Source organism: Balaenoptera physalus, assembly GCF_965194825.1.
Source record: "Balaenoptera physalus genome assembly, chromosome: 5".
NCBI classification, from domain to species: Eukaryota; Metazoa; Chordata; class Mammalia; order Artiodactyla; family Balaenopteridae; genus Balaenoptera; species Balaenoptera physalus.
The window spans coordinates 137,689,033-137,711,241 of NC_138884.1; the positions used below are offsets into that span (position 1 = coordinate 137,689,033).

The window sequence follows — 22,209 nt, forward strand, 5'->3', positions numbered from 1 at the left end:
ACCAAATTCATTGATTAGCTCCAGTAGTTTTCTGGTAGCATCTTTAGGATTCTCTATGTATAGTATCATGTCATCTGCAAACAGTGACAGCTTTACGTCTTCTTTTCCAATTAGGATTCTTTTTATTTCTTTTTCTTCTCTGATTGCTGTGGCTAAAACTTCCAGAACTATGTTGAATAATAGTGATGAGAGTGGACAATCTTGTCTTGCTCCTGATCTTAGAGGAAATGGTTTCAGTTTTTCTCCATTGAGCACGATGTTGGCTGTGGGTTTGTCATATATGGCCTTTATTATGTTGAGGTAAGTTCCCTCTATGCCTACTTTCTGGAGGGTTTTTATCATAAATCAGTGTTGAATTTTGTCAAAAGCTTTCTCTGCATCTATTGAGATGATCATATGGTTTTTCTCCTTCAATTTGTTAATATGGTGTATCACATTGATTGATTTGCATATATTGAAGAATCCTTGCATTCCTGGGATAAACCCCACTTGATCATAGTGTATGATCCTTTTAATGTGCTGTTGGATTCTGTTTGCTAGTGATTTGTTGAGGATTTTTGCATTTGTGTTCATCAGGGATATTGGCCTGTAGTTTTCTTTCTTTGTGGCATCTTTGTCTGGTTTTGGTTTCAGGGAGATGGTGGCCTCATAGAATGAGTTTGGGAGTGTTCCTCCCTCTGCTATATTTTGGAAGAGTTTGAGAAGGATAGGTGTTAGCTCTTCTCTAAATGTTTGATAGAATTCGCCTGTGAAGCCATCTGGTCCTGGGCTTTTGTTTGTTGGAAGATTTTTAATCACAGTCTCAATTTCAGTGCTTGTGTTTGGTCTGTTTATATTTTCTATTTCTTCCTGGTTCAGTCTCGGAAGGTTGTGCTTTTCTAAGAATTTATCCATTTCTTCCAGGTTGCCCATTTTATTGGCTTATAGGTGCTTGTAGTCATCTCTCATGATCTTTTTTTTTAATATATATAAATTTATTTATTTATTTATTTATTTTTGTCTGTGTTGGGTCTTCGTTTCTGTGTGAGGGCCCTCTCCAGCTGCGGCAAGTGGGGGCCACTCTTCATCACGGTGTGCAGGCCTCTCACTGTTGCGGCCCCTCCCGTTGCGGAGCACAGGCTCCAGACGCGCAGGCTCAGCAGTTGTGGCTCACGGGCCCAGCCGCTCCGCGGCATGTGGAATCCTCCCAGACCAGGGCTCGAACCCGTGTCCCCTGCACTGGCAGGCAGACTCTCAACCACTGCACCACCAGGGAAGCCCCTCATGATCTTTTTTATTTCTGCAGTGTCAGTTGTTACTTCTCCGTTTTCATTTCTCATTCTGTTGATTTGAGTCTTCTCCCTTTTTTTCTTGATGAGTCTGGCTAATGGTTTATCAATTTTGTTTATCTTCTCAAAGAACCAGCTTTTAGTTTTATTCATCTTTGCTATTGTTTCCTTCATTTCTTTCTCATTTATTTCTGATCTGATCTTTATGATTTCTTTCCTTCTGCTAACTTTGGGGTTTTTTTGTTCTTCTTTCTCTAATTGCTTTAGGTGTAAGGTTAGGTTGTTTATTTGAGATGTTTCTTGTTTCTTGAAGTAGGATTGTATTGCTATAAACTTCACTCTTAGGTATGCTTTTGCTGCATCCATAGGTTTTGGGCCATCATGTTTTCATTGTCATTTGTTTCTAGGTATTTTTTGATTTCCTGTTTGATTTCTTCAGTGATCTCTTGGTTATTAAGTAGTGTAGTTTTTAGCCTCCCTGTATTTGTATTTTTTACAGATTTTTTCCTGTAATTGATATCCAGTCTCATAGCGTTGTGGTTGGAAAAGATACTTGATGCGATTTCAATTTCCTTAAATTTACCAAGGCTTGATTTGTGACCCAAGTTATGATCTATTCTGGAGAATGTTCCATGAGCACTTGAGAAGAAAGTGTGTTCTGTTGTTTTTGGATGGAATGTCCTATAAATATCAATTAAGTCCATCTTGTTCAATGTATCATTTAAAGCGTATGTTTCCGTTTTTATTTTCATTTTGGATGATCTGTCCATTGTTGAAAGTTAGCTGTTAAAGTCCCCTACTCTGTGTTACTGTCGATTCCCCCTTTTACGGCTGTTAGTATTTGCCTTATGTATTGAGGTGCTCCTATGTTGGGTGCATAAATATTTACAATTGTTATATCTTCTGTATTTCTTATATCCCATTTTGGGATATTAGAAAGAACATAATCTATTTATAAGAAAAGGAAAAAAACCTTCAACATAATACTTTTAAAAAATTGTTCTAACTCTTTTTCTAAGCAAAAGTAGCTCAGAGCTAGACATAATTTGAGAATATTTAGGAGCAAAAGAACAATCATACCACTGAATATATGGATAAATTTCTTTTGCTCTTATGATGAGATAGTTTTCTAAATGGCTGTTTAAACCTATAGCATTCAATGCTTACACTAATTTATTACTGGCTCAAAATTTTGCTGTCTTTCCTTCCATCAGAATCACTTTGGTTAATTTTCTTTACATAATGAGAAATGAGTAATTGAGAATGCATAAGTGTACCTAACACTCAGCGGTTCAAGAAGTATTATGTTGTAGAGAGGGAATAAAGAGTCCCATTGTTACTGAATTGAGTTCAATTCTATTCTTTAAGATCCTTTTCTCTCACAGACGTTTCACAGAATCATTTGAAATAAAGACTATAACTTTGAAAACAAAGACTTAACCAGTTTAGTTAGGGGAAATTGGAATAGAAAATTAAATTTTGAATAAGACTCCAAATTTCTTAGAGTATTTTTGTTCTTCTAGACATCCTTCAGAGTAATTCTTTTAAAACATAAACCTTGTCAGTAAATTCTCTGCTTAGAACCGGACATTGTTTTCCCGTAGCTTCAGCATAAACTCTAATGTTAGCCCCCAGGATCTTCACCCTCTTCCAGCATCATTTCTCTCAGTATATCCCCCCATCACCCACCATGCTCCTTATGCTCCTTTTAACAAGCAGTTTTCTCCATTCATAATCACACTTGTGTCCTTTCCTGTTCTTTTCCAGCACATCTTTCAGTTGTAACTTCTGTGAAGTCTTTGCTGACACTGTCTACTCTTCCAATCCCCACAGTCAGAACTAGAGGCTTCCTGCTCAGGGCTCCCATACTTCTGTTACAGCACTTTCACAGTTTTCTCACGTGTTGTTCACAGTTCTCTTTTCCACCAGATTGTGAGTTACCTAAGGGCAAGGGAAGTGTCTTGTTTTTGGAGTTCTAACATCTAGCACAGAAAAGGCAGATGGTGGTTACACAAGAAATGTTTGTTTTATTAATTGATTAACACTTAATAAGCATTTAATGTATACCCAGGTAAGAACAACATTCTAATATTACATTTTGGGGGGGATACATAGAAGTCAGAAGCTAGCATGGACTGTGAATAATAAATGCTGTCTAATTGACATCATTATTTCCTGTTCTCAAAAAACTTGAAGTAGGTAAAATAAATACCCAGAATAAACTATCCGAGATAGTTATATTCAACATATGTATTTTCCTTTCATGTGCAGCTGAAGTCCCAGGAGGCATTTTCTGACTACTCCAACCTATATTTATCTCCGTGTTTCTATTACTTTTCTGTGTTATCCAGCCAGGTTCTAAATCTATGCTTCGTTGAACTGTTCATTGGTTTTTAGATGTGCATTTTGTCTTTCTTTCTTTTTTTTTTTTTTTTTTTTTTTTTTTACCATCTAATTCTTTCTCTTTATTTTTTCTCAGTTTTATGCATTACCTTTCCTTTTCCCTTCCCTTTCCCCCGAAATTAGATTTCTTTTTTTTTTTTTTTTTTTTTTTTTTTTTTTTTTTTTTAACATCTTTATTGAAGTATAATTGCCTTACAATGGTGTGTTAGCTTCTGCTTTATAACAAAGTGAATCAGTTATACATATACAATATGTTCCCATTTCTCTTCCCTCTTGCTCTTTCTTATTATAAAGATTATATGTTCTTTTGGGGCAGGGGTTACATCTTCTACTTTGAATTTTCTGTGTAGAACCTAGTGAGAAGCTGCACACATAATACGATCTCAAAAATTATTTATGGAATGTGTAGGGGTTCGGAATGAGCCTCCTCAGAATGTGTCACTTTTGTATGAAGATTGTTTTGAGCTGGGAGCAATTGAGTCCCTGCAGGTTCAAGAGAAACTACTGCCTTTCTCTTAACTAGAGAAAGGCAGAAGAATTTGAATTAGGAATTTTTCCCAGAAAAGATTTATTACCAGAGATAAATTTTATCTAAGTGGCCCCATCTATATGGCAGGGCAAACATCTAATTATCAAACTTCTGCTTTTCTTCTTACTGTCCTGTGAATAACCCTTCTATCCTTGGAAGCCCTGGGCCCCTATCCCATTCCTTAGCTCAGGATGGCATCTATACATCATTTTACCTTTTGGTCTTTGAACCTCTCATGTATGTGGGGTTCCCATATGTACAAAATTAAGTTTCATTTTCTCCTTTTAATCTGTCTCACGTCAATTTAATTCTTAGACCAGCTGGAAGAACCTAGAAGAGTAAAGGAAAGTTTTCTGCTTCCCCAACAAATGAAGAAAAGCAAATTCACATCATTAAACATTGTAAATACTACATAAATAAAAGTACCTGTGTATTAAGTCACAAAAAGCCATTCCTCAAAATTTTTTTGTACAAATTTTGCTGTGCGTGAATACAGCACAAAAATGTCTTACTACAATTAATATAATTCCTTAAAATGTAATGGGGTATTGATTGCCTCAAGGATATTAGTAAAAAATGTTATTTCAGTTTAATTTGATCAAGACCAAGGAAGCAAGAAAGACATTGCTTTACGTATACCATGGGATTTGCTTTTCTGTCTTATTTTGACAGTTGGAATATAGAATTACCACAACATGGCACAGTTTACCAGTGCTGCACAGCCCTGTGACTCTCAAGTTTGATTCTGGGGTCCAGGGCTTACTGATGAAAGTGAATGATCCTTTCTTTGATGATCCCCAGCACTACCAGGCGAAGCAGGACTGCCTTTTGATGGAGTATGAAGGTGAGAAATTTTCTGTTCTGAGTGCCGAAGCTGAGAGAAATAGAGAGCACGTGTTGTGATATATGGCAGTGCTCTCTTACAATATCTGTTAATCCTCTCAGAGTTTCCAGATACCTCATGCTACTCATCCCACGTATCTGAAAGTGCAGTGACATGGAAAGATGAGGTCAAAAACTGTGTGACCTGGAACTGAGATTTTTGGAATGAACAGTCTATATCTGGTAGGTATTTAAGAAAATTATCTATGAAACAGTATGAACAATTCATGTGAAAATGTTAGTTCAAGTAATAAATATAGATAATTGATTTGTTTCAGGTATTTAATGGCATTTGTAAAGCACGCATCCTTAAATTTAAATTGACAGTGTTCTCTAAGTTCTAGGAACTATAAAACTGTACCTTTAAAATATTTTTTGGTAGTCTTGTGATTCTTATTTCTCAAAATGTAGCTATATATTTTGAGAAAGATTTTTCATCCAGATATTTTATGTTTTAGTAATTTATAGATTTCATTGAATAAGTTAGGGAAAATAAGGTAACCTTTTCATGGAATCATAGTGTATTGGAACTCTGCCTGTGAGGAGTCTAGAAGTCTGGCTACCTTAAACATACCTGTGTCTACATCTGAGGCCTCTTGACTCGAAATCCAGAACCTTCCAAGATATGCTATTGTCCTGTTTAAAAAATTCATTTCTTCAACTACTAGAATTTAATGAGTAGAAATTCTTTCTCCAGAATCTCTTTTGAAACCATATTTACCACTTTGTTGTGGACATGAAAACCTGAACATACCCTTTCTTTATCCCAAACTTCTCATACCTGAATCTGAACTTGTCTTTATACACAATCACTTTTATTTCTGACTTACCAGTTTCTGTTATTCTCCAAGTTACCAGCTTTGAGATCCTGATGCATCATTGACCTCTTCATTTTTTTGCGTCCACAAACAGTTATCAGATCCTGCTGATTGTTCTTTGGGGGTATCCCTTGAATATGTCCCTTCATTTCCATCCTCAGCATGACTTCTTGAGGACTGTCTAGACTGTTACAGTATGGTTTGCGACGGGTTTCTGCTCCCAGCGTCTCCCTGATCCTGCTTATCCCACACACAATGACCTGGCTGGTGGTCCTAAAGCACCACTTTGATTATGTCACTACATTTTTTCAAGAAGATTAATAGCTCCGTTTTGCTTGCAAGGTTAAGCCCAAAATTGTTAGACTGCTGTTCAAGGCCTTTGACTGGCTGCTCTTCAAACTGTGTTCAGTTACTGTTCTTCCAGAAACCTCTGCCTCAACCAAGCATGTCTGCTCGTTCTAACTTAAATGATTTGAACCTTTGAACACATAGAATTTCCCTTTCTTTCAGCCTACCCAAATCCTCCCTTTTCAACCTGACTAAAATGTCACCTCCTCTATGAAGACTTCTAAGATAATCCAGTTCTTGGTGATTACTCTATCTTTTGAACTCCTATAATATATCTATGCTGTGCCATTCATCAAAAAATTTATTATATACTGCTTCATGACATTTGCATAACCCCAAATTGAATTTTCTCTATTATTTTTGACTGCTGTTTCAATTCTTAGGTAATGTCTGTTTTCCTCATTATCTTTAAAACTAAAAGGCAAGAACATGTCTTTTCTGTTCCCTGAGTGGATTTACCGTAAAGCTAATGAAACTTATGCTTCAGGGCCCCTTACTTGCATGGTTCCCTTCTAATGTCCCATGTCTACTTTTGTTTTGATAATTTTGAATTTTTTTCAGACAGGGTCCTCCCACATTGTTAAGCTTCTGGACCCATAAACCTTGGGTCCAACTCTGAATGGGAATGATAGCTAACAATTAATATTCATTTTGTGCTTATGTTGAGGCACTGTTTTTGCTGTAATATTTCTGTTTAGCTACAGATAGAAAGAACACCCCTCCTCTGTGCCACTCATACCCCAATATAATAAATTATATTAATTGCCCAATTTGTAATGACAAAGAATATAGAAATCTGGCAGAAGCAAGCACACACAGAGCAGGAGAAGATACAGGATGTCTCTGAGCAGCTTCCTTTGGCCCCCAAAGTCTTAGTAATGGCACAGTCCCAGCAGGGCTCAGTCATGAAGGCTCTGAGAAGGTGAATGATTTATTATGCCATGGCCTTTTATGGTTGGGATTTATGTTATCACTCAAGAAAATCTTATACTAGCAATAATGTGTCCTTAATCAGAAATATTTGGAGACATTCTGAATTCTCAAGTCTCATGTGGCATCAGAAGGTCATGTCGGATGTGGACGTAGAAGAATGGAGACATGGCAGTGCACAGGATGCCCTGAGCAGAATCTCTGTCCCCCACTTGACCACATTCTGGCGAACACTTTATAAGTATTGTTCCATTTAATCCTCGCTGAAATCCTGTGAGATAGGTATTGTTACCATCACCATTTTACAAATGAGGAAGCAGAGGCTCAGAGAAGGTCATTATCTTGCCTGTGATCGCTCAGTGCATAAGTAATGGAGCTGGTACTCAAAAGGCCAGGTTGTCTGATTTTAGAACTGGAGTTTTTAAAATTCCTTACTAGATTGATTACAGTAGATGAATTTGTTTGTATTATCTTTTTAAAAAATTCTTTTTGAAATTCTCTTTTTATTTATTTAATCCCTCAAGTCTGTTCATTGACATTAATTTTCAAAAACAGGCTGAGGGGAAAGAAAAAGGTCCCAGTGAAAAATGTTTGGAAAACACTGCAAACTCTATTTGTCCCTTGGAGAGTCACTATGAATATTAGCATATTAGTAATTCCCAAATCCTTCAGAAAAGAAATCTGTTTCATATTATTAACCCAACATACATAAACATATTTTCCACTTTTCAGTAATGCTAATAACAACAATGGCAACTAGAATTTATTGAGTACTTACTATGTGCCAGACACTATTCTAAAAACTTCATATATTAGTCCTATGACGTAGATACCATTTTTACCTGCATTTGACAGATTAGGAAACTGAAGCGTAAAGCATTTGAGAAATTTGTCCAAGGTTACATAAATGGCTTAGGCACAATTTGAAGTCAACTACTATTCTAAGCTGCCTCCCACATTTAATATCTACTATCTGTAGAAATTCTGCGGAATTAATGTTTCAATGAAATCACTTCAGGAAACAATTGAAACATTACTTTGTATGGACAACATATAAATTAACTTTTAATATTCACAAGGTCCCGAGAATGCTACATCGAGTTTTCTGAAATAGTTTGCAGTAATGTTGAATATAAAACTTTAATTTTATAAGGTACTAGATTTCCATTCTTCAGAATGTGACTCTTTACAAATGTTCCCTTTCTTGACTCTTTGTGGATTAAATTTCTCAATATGATGATTGTTTTTTATTTGCAGTTGTTGAATCGTTTTTGTTCGAACAGCAAGACTAAACAGCACCTGGAGGTGGAACTCGGCCCGTAAGTTCTCTCTTTTTTTTTTTTTAATAAATTTATTTTATTTATTTATTTTTGGCTGTGTTAAGTCTCCATTGCTGTGCACAGGCTTTCTCTCATTGTGGTGAGTAGGGGCTACTCTTCGTTGAGGTGTGTGGGCTTCTCATTGCAGTGGCTTCTCTTGTTGTGGAGCACAGGCTCTAGGCATGCGGGCTTCAGTAGTTGTGGCACGTGGGCTCAGTAGTTGTGGCTCGCAGGCTCTAGAGCATAGGCTCAGTAGTTGTGGCGCATGGGCTTAGTTGCTCCACGGCATGTGGGATCTCCCCGGACCAGGGCTCGAACCTGTGTCCCCTGCATTGGCAGGCAGAATTCTTAACCACTGCGCCACCAGGGAAGCCCCGTAAGTTCTCTTTTAATATACACAAGCTCTCACTGCTTTAGGCTAACTTTCCAAATAGTTTTAAAAATCATTAAACTCATAAAGCAATTATACTCTAATAAAGATGTTAAAAAAAATCATTAAACTCTCATTCTATTTTGTTTGAAAAATATGCATGTGTCCCACCCATATTTATTATTGTAGACCTCATACGAAGTTAGAAGCATTAAAGTAGGTAGACTGTGCATTTCCACTGAAATACAGAATCACACAGGTGATTGAGAATATGATATTTCCTTAAGGCTGACCCACTTCCTGATTTAAATTCATCATGATTGGTGTTTTTTCATGAAACTAGTCTCACAGGTCTCAAAATTATAGAGAGCTTCTAGTGTAGTTATGATACCCAGTGTTTTTTTAGGATACTTATGATTCTAGTTCAACTCCACTAAATAAGTTCTATACAGACACACACACACACACACAGACACACACACACACACACACAGACACACACACACACACACACACACACACACACACACACACACCCCTTACATTTTATAGACTTTGTCTTTGAGTTAACAAGCAAACAAAGTTTAGAAGGTAATTTCCTAATGTGATGAGTTCTGAGTTCCAAAGCATTTGTTTTAAACTTTAAACTTTTAAAATTTAAAGCCATCTATTTAACTCCATCCAGGGCATCACCCATTTCTACACAAAGTCCAGACAAGGGTGTATGGATTCTTCTGGCCCTTACTGTGCTGGGCAAACAATATTGATATCTGTAAAGATGCTCAGTCAAGGATTATGGTTTAGAGACAAACTGCATGGCTATAGCTTTAAAGAAAGAAAGAATTCTTTAGATAGTCATTTTGGATTGTTAAATACAATTTTACCACACTTAAAAAGCACTTACCACATTCAGTCTATTTGAATCCCTTCACATTTTGCCTGGTGAAAATGCTATATTGGACTTTCCTCTGTGACAGCCAGTCATCTAAGTATGTACTTCACCTCCTCAAATTAACCTCACCCACAGATTTCTCTCTCTTTCTTTTGGTAAAAGTTGTTCCTTAAAGTGCTTATTCATTTCTGTCCTCTTATCACAAAGCTTGTTTTATGATTTTCTTAGATGTAACAAATTAGCAAATTCAGTTAGGTGTAGCTGAGTCACTGAACCTATACTTTTTTTTTAAAAATCACATATTTTGTATACTTTTCTCATTTGATGATAAAAGGAAATCATATACATTGTGAAACACTTAGGAAATAATAAAAGGCACATACACAAATAAAAATCAACTGTAATATTACTACCCAGGTGAAGTCACTATTCACCTTTGAGTGTATAACCAGGCATCTAAATAGCTGAATATGACCAGCAGGTTGGTCTTTTTTGTTTGTTTGTTTGTTTTGGTTTTGTTTTTCCGTTTCTTTACTTACAGTGTGTTTTTACAATTTTGAATTTAACTGCTTACACTCAGAGTGCTTCTCATAGTTACACTGCATGCCTGGTCCTCTGCATATTTGAGCATGAGATCTCTAGAATCACAGGGCAAACATTGTTTTTGAACATATTATCATATTGTCATAGAAAACACGCAGAAGCAATCAGCATTAGATTCTTTCTGTCTCAAGTCCCAAGCTCCCAGTCAGATAATTTGCTTTCCATTGCATTCCTTTTCCTTAGAGTAAAAAGAGTAAGTGGCAGAGGGAACCACCATGCTATTCTTGGCTTTGGCGTTACTAACATTGCTAAAATGCTTCATCAATTTGGATGTGTACACCTGAACTTTTGTGCATCTATGGGGCAGTTCTGATCCTCATTTTTTTTCTTTGAAGCAAAGTGTGAGATGATAAAATAAGCCAGTCAATGAGGCGTTTTAAAGCACTGCATTGTTTTTGCCAAGTCAGGTGAAACCTGAGATCTGCTAATTGAGCGTCAGTTGTTTTAGATAACAACAGCAGCAGCAATAATGACCAACAATGCTTACATTAGTTTACACAATGCTTACACTGTGTCAAATGCTCTTCTAAGCACTTTTCACATGTTAAATCCTTTAGCCATACCATAATACAGGTGAGGAAACATATCTGTTGAATAACTTAACCAAGGTTTCACAGCTAGTAAGTAAGAGTCTAAATTTGAATTCAAGAAGTCTGGTTTTTAAAGTCCATGCTCTTTAGTCCCTGTGCTGCTTCTGTTGATAATAACTATATTAACTTGAGTTGCTAAGATAATTTCTTCAAAATGAATCAGTTATTTTCTTCACTCTTATTTTTTTTTGTTTTGTTTTGTTTATTTATTTATGGCTTGTGTTGGGTCTTCGTTTCTGTGTGAGGGCTTTCTCCAGCTGCGGCAAGCGGGGGCCACTCCTCATCGCGGTGCGCGGACCTCTCACCGCCGCGGCCTCCCTTGTTGCGGAGCACAGGCTCCAGACGCGCAGGCTCAGCAATTGTGGCCCACGGGCCCAGCCGCTCCGCGGCATGCGGGATCCTCCCAGACCAGGGCTCGAACCCGCGTCCCCTGCATTGGCAGGCAGACTCCCAACCACTGCGCCACCAGGGAAGCCCCTTCACTCTTATTAATTGTGTGGACATTCACATCTCGAGGAGAACAGTTTCAATGAGTAAAACCCAAATATTTTGTCGTTTTAATCATATAAATGCATAAAACATTAAAAATAGAAAACAAAAGTTGAAAACAAGTCGAAAATCTTGAGTATTTATAAGACTTTAAATATTTGATTTATAAATTTATACTGTGCCTCTAGATATTCTGTGACTAAGTAAATTGAAAGTCTCCTGTATTTATCAGAATTCTTTTATTTATAAGTGAAAGAAATACAACTCAAGGAAATTTGAGCAGAAAGAAAGAATTGTTGGCTCAGATACTTCAGAAGATCAGAGGTGAACTAGCTACCCTACTTCAGTTTGCCTCAATCCAAAGATTAGAGGTGATTTCAACAACTATTTCTCTCTTGCTCTTTTCTCTTCTTACACCTCCATGTCCTACCCCTCCCCGCCATTCACCTCTAAATCCTTTCCACATCTATGTGTATCTGTGTTGTTCTTTCCTCCTATAGAGAGGGGCTTCCTTTATGAGGTGGTGCTGAGGGAGGTGACTCAGGCAATTGGAAATTTACAGCAGTCCTAACTTAGCCACCTTAAAGGAAGCAGATTTCTTCTTCCTGCTTCAGTATGTAAGGAGGCTGTGACACTGTCATTGCCAGCCCTGCCAGAACCACATAGTTTGAAGGGTGAGGAGCAGTTCTTTAAAGGCAATGAGGGTTCTGAGAAAAAGGGAGAAGGAAAATCTGGCAGAGAGAAGTGTTTGGTGTTCATTTTATTTTCACATCTCCAGCACAGTCATTATATAGTTCTTAAATATAAATCCTATGGGTTATTCAAATTCTTCACATTTTCTTTCTTTTGTTCCACCTGGAACCCTACCTTTTGGCAAATTTTCTGGAGGACTGAATGGAAAAACAAATGTGCATAAGCTATTTTGCCATATATCAGGAACTACTAAAGTATGTTGTTGGGAGATAAGATTGAAATCATTAGCATTTTAATTTCTTCTGTTAAAAGAATTTGTCTTGTGTAGTCCTGAGAGTAATAAGAATATCAAGAATTTATCATTTTGGGTTTTCAAGTTCTTATGTGTTAAGGCTTCTCTGAATGTCTTAATGGTATGCTTCATTAACTCAACCACATTTATTGCCACTTTGAAGATTTTATTATTTATATTATATAAAGGTAGGCATTTTACTGTAAGTAGTTATTGCCTATATTGTCTTTCTAAGGCAGGATCTTGGAAGGAACTAGATTATCTTGATATGTTAGAAGTCCTGCTTCGCTTAATCTTAATAGAGCATTCGTCCATGTGGTTTATAATTCTTGAAATGAATGCCTGTAATAAAGAAAATTAAATTACTTTAATGGAAAAATATGTCGTGATTACTGATTTATTTATTTAAAATACTTTTTTTAGTATTTGCTATGTTCCAGGCATTGTTTTAGACACTGGAGATACAGTAATGAAAAAAAAATTGGCAAAAAGTCCTTTCCTCATGGAATATTTATTCAGTGAATTATAGTACATAGGTTATAATATGAATGGTTATATTATTGACATCATTTTATAGATACTATGTGATTTGACTTATAAATAACATTTATTGAGGACTTAACGGTATGCCAGGCTATGCTAAGCATATTGTACATATTACCTTATTGTCTTCACCTGGGAAGGAAGTATTATTATTTTGTTCATTTTACAGGTGAGGTATAAAAAACTGAGGTATACTAAGTATCAGAGCAGGGATTCAAACACAGACTCATCTGACCTGGAAGCCTGCAATCTTAACCACCATGCTGCATTGCTTCCAGTGCCCAGGGCATTGGCAGCAACACAGTGGGGCTAATAAACGATCGTTGCATAGAAGTATTTCTGAGCCATACTTATAATAATGGCATTGTGTTAGGCACTAGAGACAGTAGAAGGATGAGCGTGACAAAGTCCTTTACCTTATTTGCTTTAATTAAACTTATTAATAACTTGGAGGGAACTGTTAACTAAGATGTCTGTGAAGTGACAGAATCTGTAAAGTACAGATATAAATATAAGTATGGCGAATGTCAACAGATGTCATGTTATAAATTAAGATAGTAAATTACTCCATGATTATAACATGAATCAATAAAATCATCTAAAACTACTATAAATGATGAATAAGAGGAATCTTCAATTCCAATAAATTAATCTCACAACCATGGGACATAATTTTTTTCTATACTCTGAATCTAGAGCTTGCCCTCTAGATTTTCAAATATATTTGTTTGAAAGATTTTGTGGTTATTTCTTTGTTTTTTAAAAAGGGCAAGGATATGTGAAATTTGGTATTGTATAAAAATGATAATTAAAGAAAATTTTTTGTAGGTACTCAATGCATTTCCCAGTAATCTATTCCTTGGTTCTAAAAGTTGCCTTTTCCTTACCCCTTCCTTTCCTTTGCCTCATTCTGTCTGGCTCTTTTTTCCTGCCTCCTACTTTCTCTCCCTTGTCCCAACTTTTCTTTTCCTATCTGGCTTAGAATTGTAGAATACTAGGGCTGGAAGAACCATTAAGGTCCATATATTCCAAAGTTTTATTCAGTTTAGAAATTGCTCCTTCCATCTTGTTGTTGGAGCAAAGGTTGTTATCCAACCTTTGATGGAAAAGAAGATATAGTGTTGGAAGGGCAGTAACCTCTAAAGAATATCATTGTTAGAAAGTAATTTTCCATATTTAATTGAAACTCACTTCTATATACTTCCTAGATGCTGTTCCCAGTTTTGCCTTTTAGATGAACAAAAACAAGTTTATTTCTCATCTATGTGATAAGTTGGGCAAAAACCTAATCACAGGGCCACATCCAGCTGCAAGGGAGGCTAGGAAATGTCACCTCTAGCCAGGCAGTCACAGGCCAGCTAAACCCAATACTACCTATTATTAAAAGGTAGCAAGAGAGACTAGATACTGATGGACAATTATAGCAATAATACTGCATGTATAAAACAGGAAAACAAGTGAAACATAAACATCATGTTCTGTGTTCTGTGATGGTCATTCAGGTACAGCCACAAGAAGACACCAAGGGGAAGCTCAGAAAAACAAAGTTTATTATACTTATAGGTCCTGGAAACAGAAGGCATGGCATAACATGAAGAGCAACATGAGAAAGCACTAGCATGGGTCAGGAGCCAGAAGGGGCAGAGGTGAGGGGGGCGTGTAGGCTTGGATTTTCTGAGAGAAAGGCAAGGCAGGGCATTGTAAATAGGTCAGGTTTGGCTTGTTTGAAAAATTTTGGCAGGCTGTAAGCTCTAAGGTGGTCCTTAGTTACCTGCTACCTGGCCCTGGGATGATTAAGGCAGAGGAGTACTGCCTCCTGGGTGGTATGACCAGATAAAGGAGGCATGGCTCTGGATTGATTAGTTTACATATCTAAAGCATGCTGGGAACACAATGAGGTATTACCCCATACCTATTAGAATGGCTGTTATCAAAAAGACTAGAAATAATTAGTGTTGACAAAGATGTGGAGAAAAGGGAAGCCTTGCATACTGTTGGTGGGCATGTAAATTGGTACCGCTACTATGGAAAACAGTATGGAGGTTCCTCAAAAATTAAAAATAGAACTACTATATGACCCAGCAATTCCACTTCTGGGTATTTATTTGAAGATAATGAAAACACTAATTTGAAAAAAATATATGCACATGCATATATGCGTATATCCCAATGTTCATTGTAGTATTATTTATAGAGCCAAGACATGGAAACAATCTAAGTGTCCATTGATGGATGAAAGAAGATGTGATATATATGTACAATGGAATATTATTTAGCCATGAAAAAGAATGAAATCTTGCCACTTGTGACAAGATGGATGGACCTCAAGGACATTATACTAAGTGAAATAAGTCAGGCAGAGTAAGACAAGTACCTGGTGATCTCTTTTATATGTGGAATCTAAAATTATCCATCTATCTATATTGATAGAAAGATGGAGAGGGAGATAGATAATCTAAGCTTATAGATACAGAAAACAGATTGGTGCTCCAGAGGTTGGGGGGGGTAGATGGAAAAGGGAAAAATGGATGAACTGGGTTTTTTTTGTTGTTTTTTTTTTTAGTTTAAATAAATAGAATTTTTTTTTAATTAAAAAAAGAAAAAAATTAAGATACACTTTTGTAATTTTTTCTAAAAAGTGTGAATTCATATGCCTTAGATGTTTCTTAGAGTATCAGTGAAGTGATGGAAAAATGTAGAAAGCATATACAATTTTTTTTCAAAAAATATATTCTGTATTATTTTTACCAGTCACTATAAATGATATTTAAAAAATACAAATAGTACACATTACTATAAGAACTTAAACATGTAGGTCAAATAGTGCTAAATTGAGTGTTATTATTTGGTCCATTATTACAAGTGAACAAGTATGGTAAATAATAAAATTTAAAGAAATTAAGTATTAAAATTCTTCAATTTAACTTGCTTATGTTACAACTTTGAACACTACTAATTTAATTTTAATTTCTAATTTTAAAGACATCATTATTGGGAACCTGAATTATTAAGAAATACTTCTAAGATGTTCATTCCTTAACATTTTTGATGAGGGAGTTTAGTTTTTGACCTTGTAAATATGACATTTGGCAAGTATGTACTTAATTCAGACTTTGGTTGAAATACACACATCTCTTGTGTGAAAGGCAGTAAATCAACTGAGGCTGGATTGATGCTGATACTTTACCAACTGTTTTGTGAGCAGAATATTTTAGTATACTGTGAACAGTGTGTTAAACATTATTAACATGAGTCTAAATAACTGGTCCTGAAATTAATGTTCTTTTATCTGACAACTTCTCCTATTAATAGAAATAGAGCTGAGAGGAGTTTAAGTCAAGATGGCAGAGTAGAAGGACGTGCGCTCACTTCCTCTTGCGAGAGCACCAGAATCACAACTAACTGCTGAACAATCATTGACAGGAAGACTGGAACTCACCAGAAAAGATACCCCACATCCAAAGAAAAAGGAGAAGCCGCAATGAGACAGGAGTGGGGGCGCAATCACAATAAAATCAAATCCCATAACTGCTGGGTGGGTGACTCACAAACTGGAGAACAGTTATACCACAGAAGTCCACCCACTGGAGTGAAGGTTCTGAGCCCCATGTCAGGCTTCCTAACCTGGGGGTCCGTCAATGGGAGGAGGAATTGCCAGAGAATCAGATTTTGAAAGGTAGCAGGGTTTGATAGCAGGACTTCGACAGGTCTGTGGGAAACAGAGACTCCACTCTTGAAGGGCACACAAAGTAGTGTGTGCATTGGGACCCAGGGGAAGGAGCAGTGACCCCAGGGGAGACTGAACCAGACCTACCTGCTAGTGTTGGAGGGTCTCCTGCAGAGGTGGGAGGAGGCTGTGGCTCATCGTGGGGACAATGACACTGGCAGCAGAAATTCTGGGAAGCACTACTTGGTGTGAGCCCTCCCAGAGTCCACCATTAGCCCCACCAAAGGGCCTGTAGGCTCCAGTGTTGGATCACCTCATGCCAAACAACCAACAGAGAGGGAACTCAGCCCCATGCATCAGCAGGCAAGCGGATTAAAGTTTAACTGAGCTCTGCCCACCAGAGCAACATCCAGCTCTACCTACCACCAGTCCCTCCCATCAGGAAGCTTGCACAACCCTCTTAGATAGCCTCATCCACCAGAGGGCAGACAGCAGAAGCAAGAAGAACTACAATCCTACAGCCTGTGGAATGAAAACTACATTCAGAGAAAGATAGACAAAATGAAAAGACAGAGGGCTATGTACCAGATGAAGGAACAAGATAAAACCCCAGAAAAACAACTAAATGAAGTGGAGATAGGCAACCTTCCAGAAAAAGAATTCAGAATAATGATAGTGAAGATGATCCAGAACCTTGGAAAAAAGTGGAGGCAAAGATCTAGAAGATGCAAGAAATGTTTAACAAAGACCTAGAAAAATTAAAGAACAAACAAACAGAGATGAACAATACAATAACTGAAATGAAAAATACACTAGAAGGAATCAATAGCAGAATAACTGAGGCAGAAGAATGGATAAGTGACCTGGAAGACAGAATGGTGGAATTCACTGCTATGGAACAGAATAAAGAAAAAAGAATGAAAAGAAATGACAGCCTAAGAGACCTCTGTGACAACATTAAATGCACCAACATTTGGATTATATGGGTCCCAGAAGGAGAAGAGAGAGAGAAAGGACCCGAAAAAATGTTTGAAGAGCTTATAGTCAAAAACTTCCCCGACATGGGAAAGGAAAGAGCCACCCAAGTCCAGGAAGTGCAGAGTCCCAGGCAGGATAATCGCAAGGAGAAACAATCCGAGGCACATAGTAAAAAAACTGACAAAAATTAAAGACAAAAAAATTATTAAAAGTAACAAGGGAAAAACGACAAATAACATACAAGGGAACTCCCATAAGGTTAACAGCTGATTTCTCAGCAGAAACTCTACAAGCCAGAAGGGAGTGGCACGATATATTTAAAGTGCTGAAAGGGAAGAACCTACAACCAAGATTACTCTAACTAACAAGGATCTCATTTAGATTTGACAGAGAAATCAAAAGCTTTACAGACAAGGAAAAGCTAAGAGAATTCAGCACCACCAAACCAGCTCTACAACAAATGCTAAAGGAACTTCTCTAAATAGGGCACACAAGAGAAGAAAAGCACCTACAAAAACAAACCCAAAACAATTAAGAAAATGGTAATAGGAACATACATATTGATAACTACCTTAAATGTGAGTGGGTTAAATGCTCCAACCAAAAGATACAGGCTCACTGAATGGATACAAAACAAGACCCATATATATATATGCTGTGTACAAGAGACCCACTTCAGACCTAGGGACACATACAGGCTGAAAGTGAAGGGATGGAAAAAGATATTCCATGCAAATGGAAATCAAAAGAAAGCTGGAGTAGCAATTCTCATATCAGACAAAATAGACTTTAAAATAAAGAATGTTACAAGAGACAAGGAAGGACACTACATAATGATCAAGGGATCAATCCAAGAAGAAGATATAACAATTATAAATATATATGCACCCAACATAGGAGCATCTCAATACATAAAGTAAATGCTAACAGCTATAAAAGAGGAAATCGACAGTAACACAATAACAGTGGGGGAATTTAACACCTCACTTACACCAATGGACAGATCATCCAGACAGAAAATTAATAAGGAAACACAAGCTTTAAATGACACAATAGACCAGATAGAATTAATTGATATTTGTAGGACATTCCATCCAAAAACAGCAGATTACACTTTCTTCTCAAGTGCACACAGAGCATTCTTCAGGATAGATCACATCTTGGGTCACAAATCAATCCTCAGTAAATTTAAGAAAATTGAAACATATCAAGCATCTTTTCCGACCACAACGCTATGAGATTAGAAATAAATTACACGGAAAAAAACTTTAAAAACACAAACACATGGAGGCTAAACAATATGCTACTAAATAACCAAGAGATCACTGAAGAAATGAAAGAGGAAATCAAAAAATACCTAGAGACAAATGACAACGAAAACAAGACGATCCAAAAGCTATGGGATGCAACAAAAGCAGTTCTAAGAGGGAAGTTAATACCAATACAATGCTACCTCAAGAAACAAGAAAAATCTCAAATAAACAATCTAACCTTACACCTAAAGGAACTACAAAAAAAAAAAACAAAACCCAAAGTTAGTAGAAGGAAAGATATCATAAAGATCAGAGCAGAAATAAATGAAATAGAAACAAAGAAGACAATAGCAAAGATCAATAAAACTAAAAGCTGGTTCTATGAGAAGATAAACAAAATGGATAAACCTTTAGCCAGACTCATCAAGAAAAAGAGAGAGAGGACTCAACTCAATAAAATTAGAAATGAAAAAGGAGAAGTTACAACGGACACCACAGAAATACAAAGCATCATAAGACTACTACAAGCAACTCTATGCCAATAAAATGGACAACCTGGAAGAAATGGACAAATTCTTAGAAAGGTATCACCTTCCAAGACTGAACCAGGAAAAAAGATACAATATGAACAGACCAATCACAAGTAATGAAATTGAAACTGTGATCAAAAATCTTCCCAAAAACAAAAGTCCAGGACCAGATGGCTTCACCAGTGAATTCTATCAAACATGTAGAGAAGAGCTAACACCAATCTTTCTCAAACTCTTCCAAAAAGTTGCAGAGGAAGGAACACTCCCAAACTCACTCCACGAGGGCACCATCACCATGATACCAAAACCAGAGAAAGATACTTCAAAAAAAGAAAATTATAAGCCAATATCACTGATGAATATAGATGCAAAAATCCTCAACAAAATACTAGCAAACAGAATCCAACAACACATTAAAAGGATCATACACCATGATCAAGTGGGATTTATCCCAGGGATGCAAGGATTCTTCAGTATACACAAAGCAATCAATGTGATACACCATGTTAACAAATGGAAGAATAAAAACCATATGATCATCTCAATAGATGCAGAAAAAGCTTTTGACAAAATTCAACAACCATTTATGATAAAAACTCTCAGGAAAGTGGGCATAGAGGGAACCTAACTCAACATAATAAAGGCCATATATGACAAACTCACAGCAAACGTCATTCTCAATGGTGAAAAACTGCAAGCACTTCCTCTAAGATCAGGAACAAGACACAGATGTCCACTGTCACCACTGTTGTTCAACATCATTTTGGAAGTCCTAGCCACGGCAATCAGAGAAGAAAAAGAAATAAAAGGAATACAAATTTGGAAAGAAGAAGTAAAACTGTCACTCTTTGCAGATGGCGTGATACTATATATAGAGAATCCTAAAGATGCCACCAGAAAACTACTAGAGCTAATCAATGAATTTGGTAAAATTGCAGGATACAAAATTAATGCACAGAAATCTCTTGCATTCCTATACACTAACAATGAATGATCAGAAAGAGAAACTAAGGAAACAGTACCATTCACCATTGCAACAAAAAGAATAAAATACCTAGGAATAAACCTACCTAAGGAGGTAAAAGACCTATACTCAGAAAACTATAAGACACTGATGAAAGAGATAAAAGATGACACAAACAGATGGAGAAATATACCATGTTCTTGTATTGGAAGAATCAATATTGTGAAAATGACTCTACTACACAAAGCAATCTATAGATTCAATACAATCCCTATCAAATTACTAATGGCATTTTTTACAGAACTAGAACAAGAAATCCTAAAATTTGTATGGAGACAAAAAAAAAACCCGAATAGCCAAAGCAATGTTGAGGGAAAAAAACAGAGCTGGAGGACTCAGACTCGCTGACTTCAGACGATACTACAAAGCTACAGTAATCAAGACAATATGGTACTGGCACAAAAAAAGAAATATAGATCAGTGGAACAGGATAGAAAGCCCAGAGATAAACCCACACAACTATGGTCAACTAATCTATGACAAAGGAGGCAAGGATATGCAATGGAGAATAGACAGTCTCTTCAGTGAGCGGTGCAGGGATAACTGGACAGCTACATGTAAAAGAATGAAATTAGAACACTCCCTAACACCATACACAAAATTAAACTCAAAATGGATTAAAGACCTAAATATAAGACTGGATACTCTAAAACTCTTTGAGGAAAATATAGGAAGAACACTCTTTTACATAAATCACAGCAAGATCTTTTTTGACCCACCTCCTAGAGTAATGGAAATAAAAATAAAGAAATGGGACCTAATGAAACTTGAAAGCTTTTGCACAGCAAAGGAAACTATAAACAAGACGAAAAGACAACCCTCAGAATGGGAGAAAATACTTGCAAACGAAGCAACTGACAAAGTATTAATCTCCAAAATATATAAACAGCTCATGCAGCTCAATATTAAAAAACAAACAACCCAATGAAGAAATGGGCAGAAGACCTAAATAGACCTTTCTCCAAAGAAGACATACAGTAGGCCAAGAGGCACATGAAAAGCTGCTCAACATCACTATTAGAGAAATGCAAATCAAAACTACAATGACGTATCACCTCACACCAGTTAGAATGGGCATCATCACAACATCTACAAACAACAAATGCTGGAGAGAGTGTGGAGCAAAGGGAACCCTCTTGCACTGTTGGTGGGAATGTAAATTGATACAGCCATTATGGAGAACAGTATAGAGGTTACTTAAAAAACTAAAAATAGAACTACCATATGACCCAGCAATCCCACTCTTGAGCATGTACCCAGAGAAAACCATAATTCAAAAAGACACATGCACCCCAATGTTCATTGCAGCACTATTTACAATAGCCAGGTCAAGGAAACAACCTAAATGACCATCAACAGACAAATGGATAAAGATGTGGTACATATATACAATGGAATATTACTCAGCCATAAAAAGAATGAAATTGGGTCATTTGTAGATAGGTGGATGGACCTAGAGACTGTCATACAGAGTGAAATAAGTCAGAAAGAGAAAAACAAATATCGTATATTAACGCATATATGTGGAATCTAGAAAAATGTTACAGATGAACCGGTTTGCAAGGCAGAAATAGAGACACAGATGTAGAGAACAAACGTATGGATACCAACAGGGGAAAGGGGTGGTGGGGTGGTGCTGGTGGGATGAATTAGGAGATTGGGATTGACATATATACACTAATATGTATAAAACTGATAACTAATAAGAACCTGCTGTATAAAAAAATAAAATTAAATTAAAAAAATAGAACTAGAGCTGAAAATTTAGATGAAATTTAGATTTATGGA

General features: G+C 36.6%; 1 protein-coding gene across 12 annotated transcripts in view; it reads left to right on the top strand.

Annotated features, from left to right (window-relative positions):
• Positions 1-22,209, top strand: part of LOC309660993 (UPF0462 protein C4orf33) — a 95,139-nt gene that overhangs the window by 51,630 nt on the left and 21,300 nt on the right. For 11 of the 12 annotated variants that reach the window (XR_014263757.1, XR_014263758.1, XR_014263759.1 and 8 more), the window contains 3 exons: positions 4,873-5,044; positions 5,146-5,265; positions 8,436-8,497. The gene's annotated coding sequence lies outside the window, so the exon portion shown is untranslated. The remainder of the gene's footprint in view (positions 1-4,872; positions 5,045-5,145; positions 5,266-8,435; positions 8,498-22,209) is intronic. The other variant, XR_014263760.1, reaches the window with a different exon arrangement.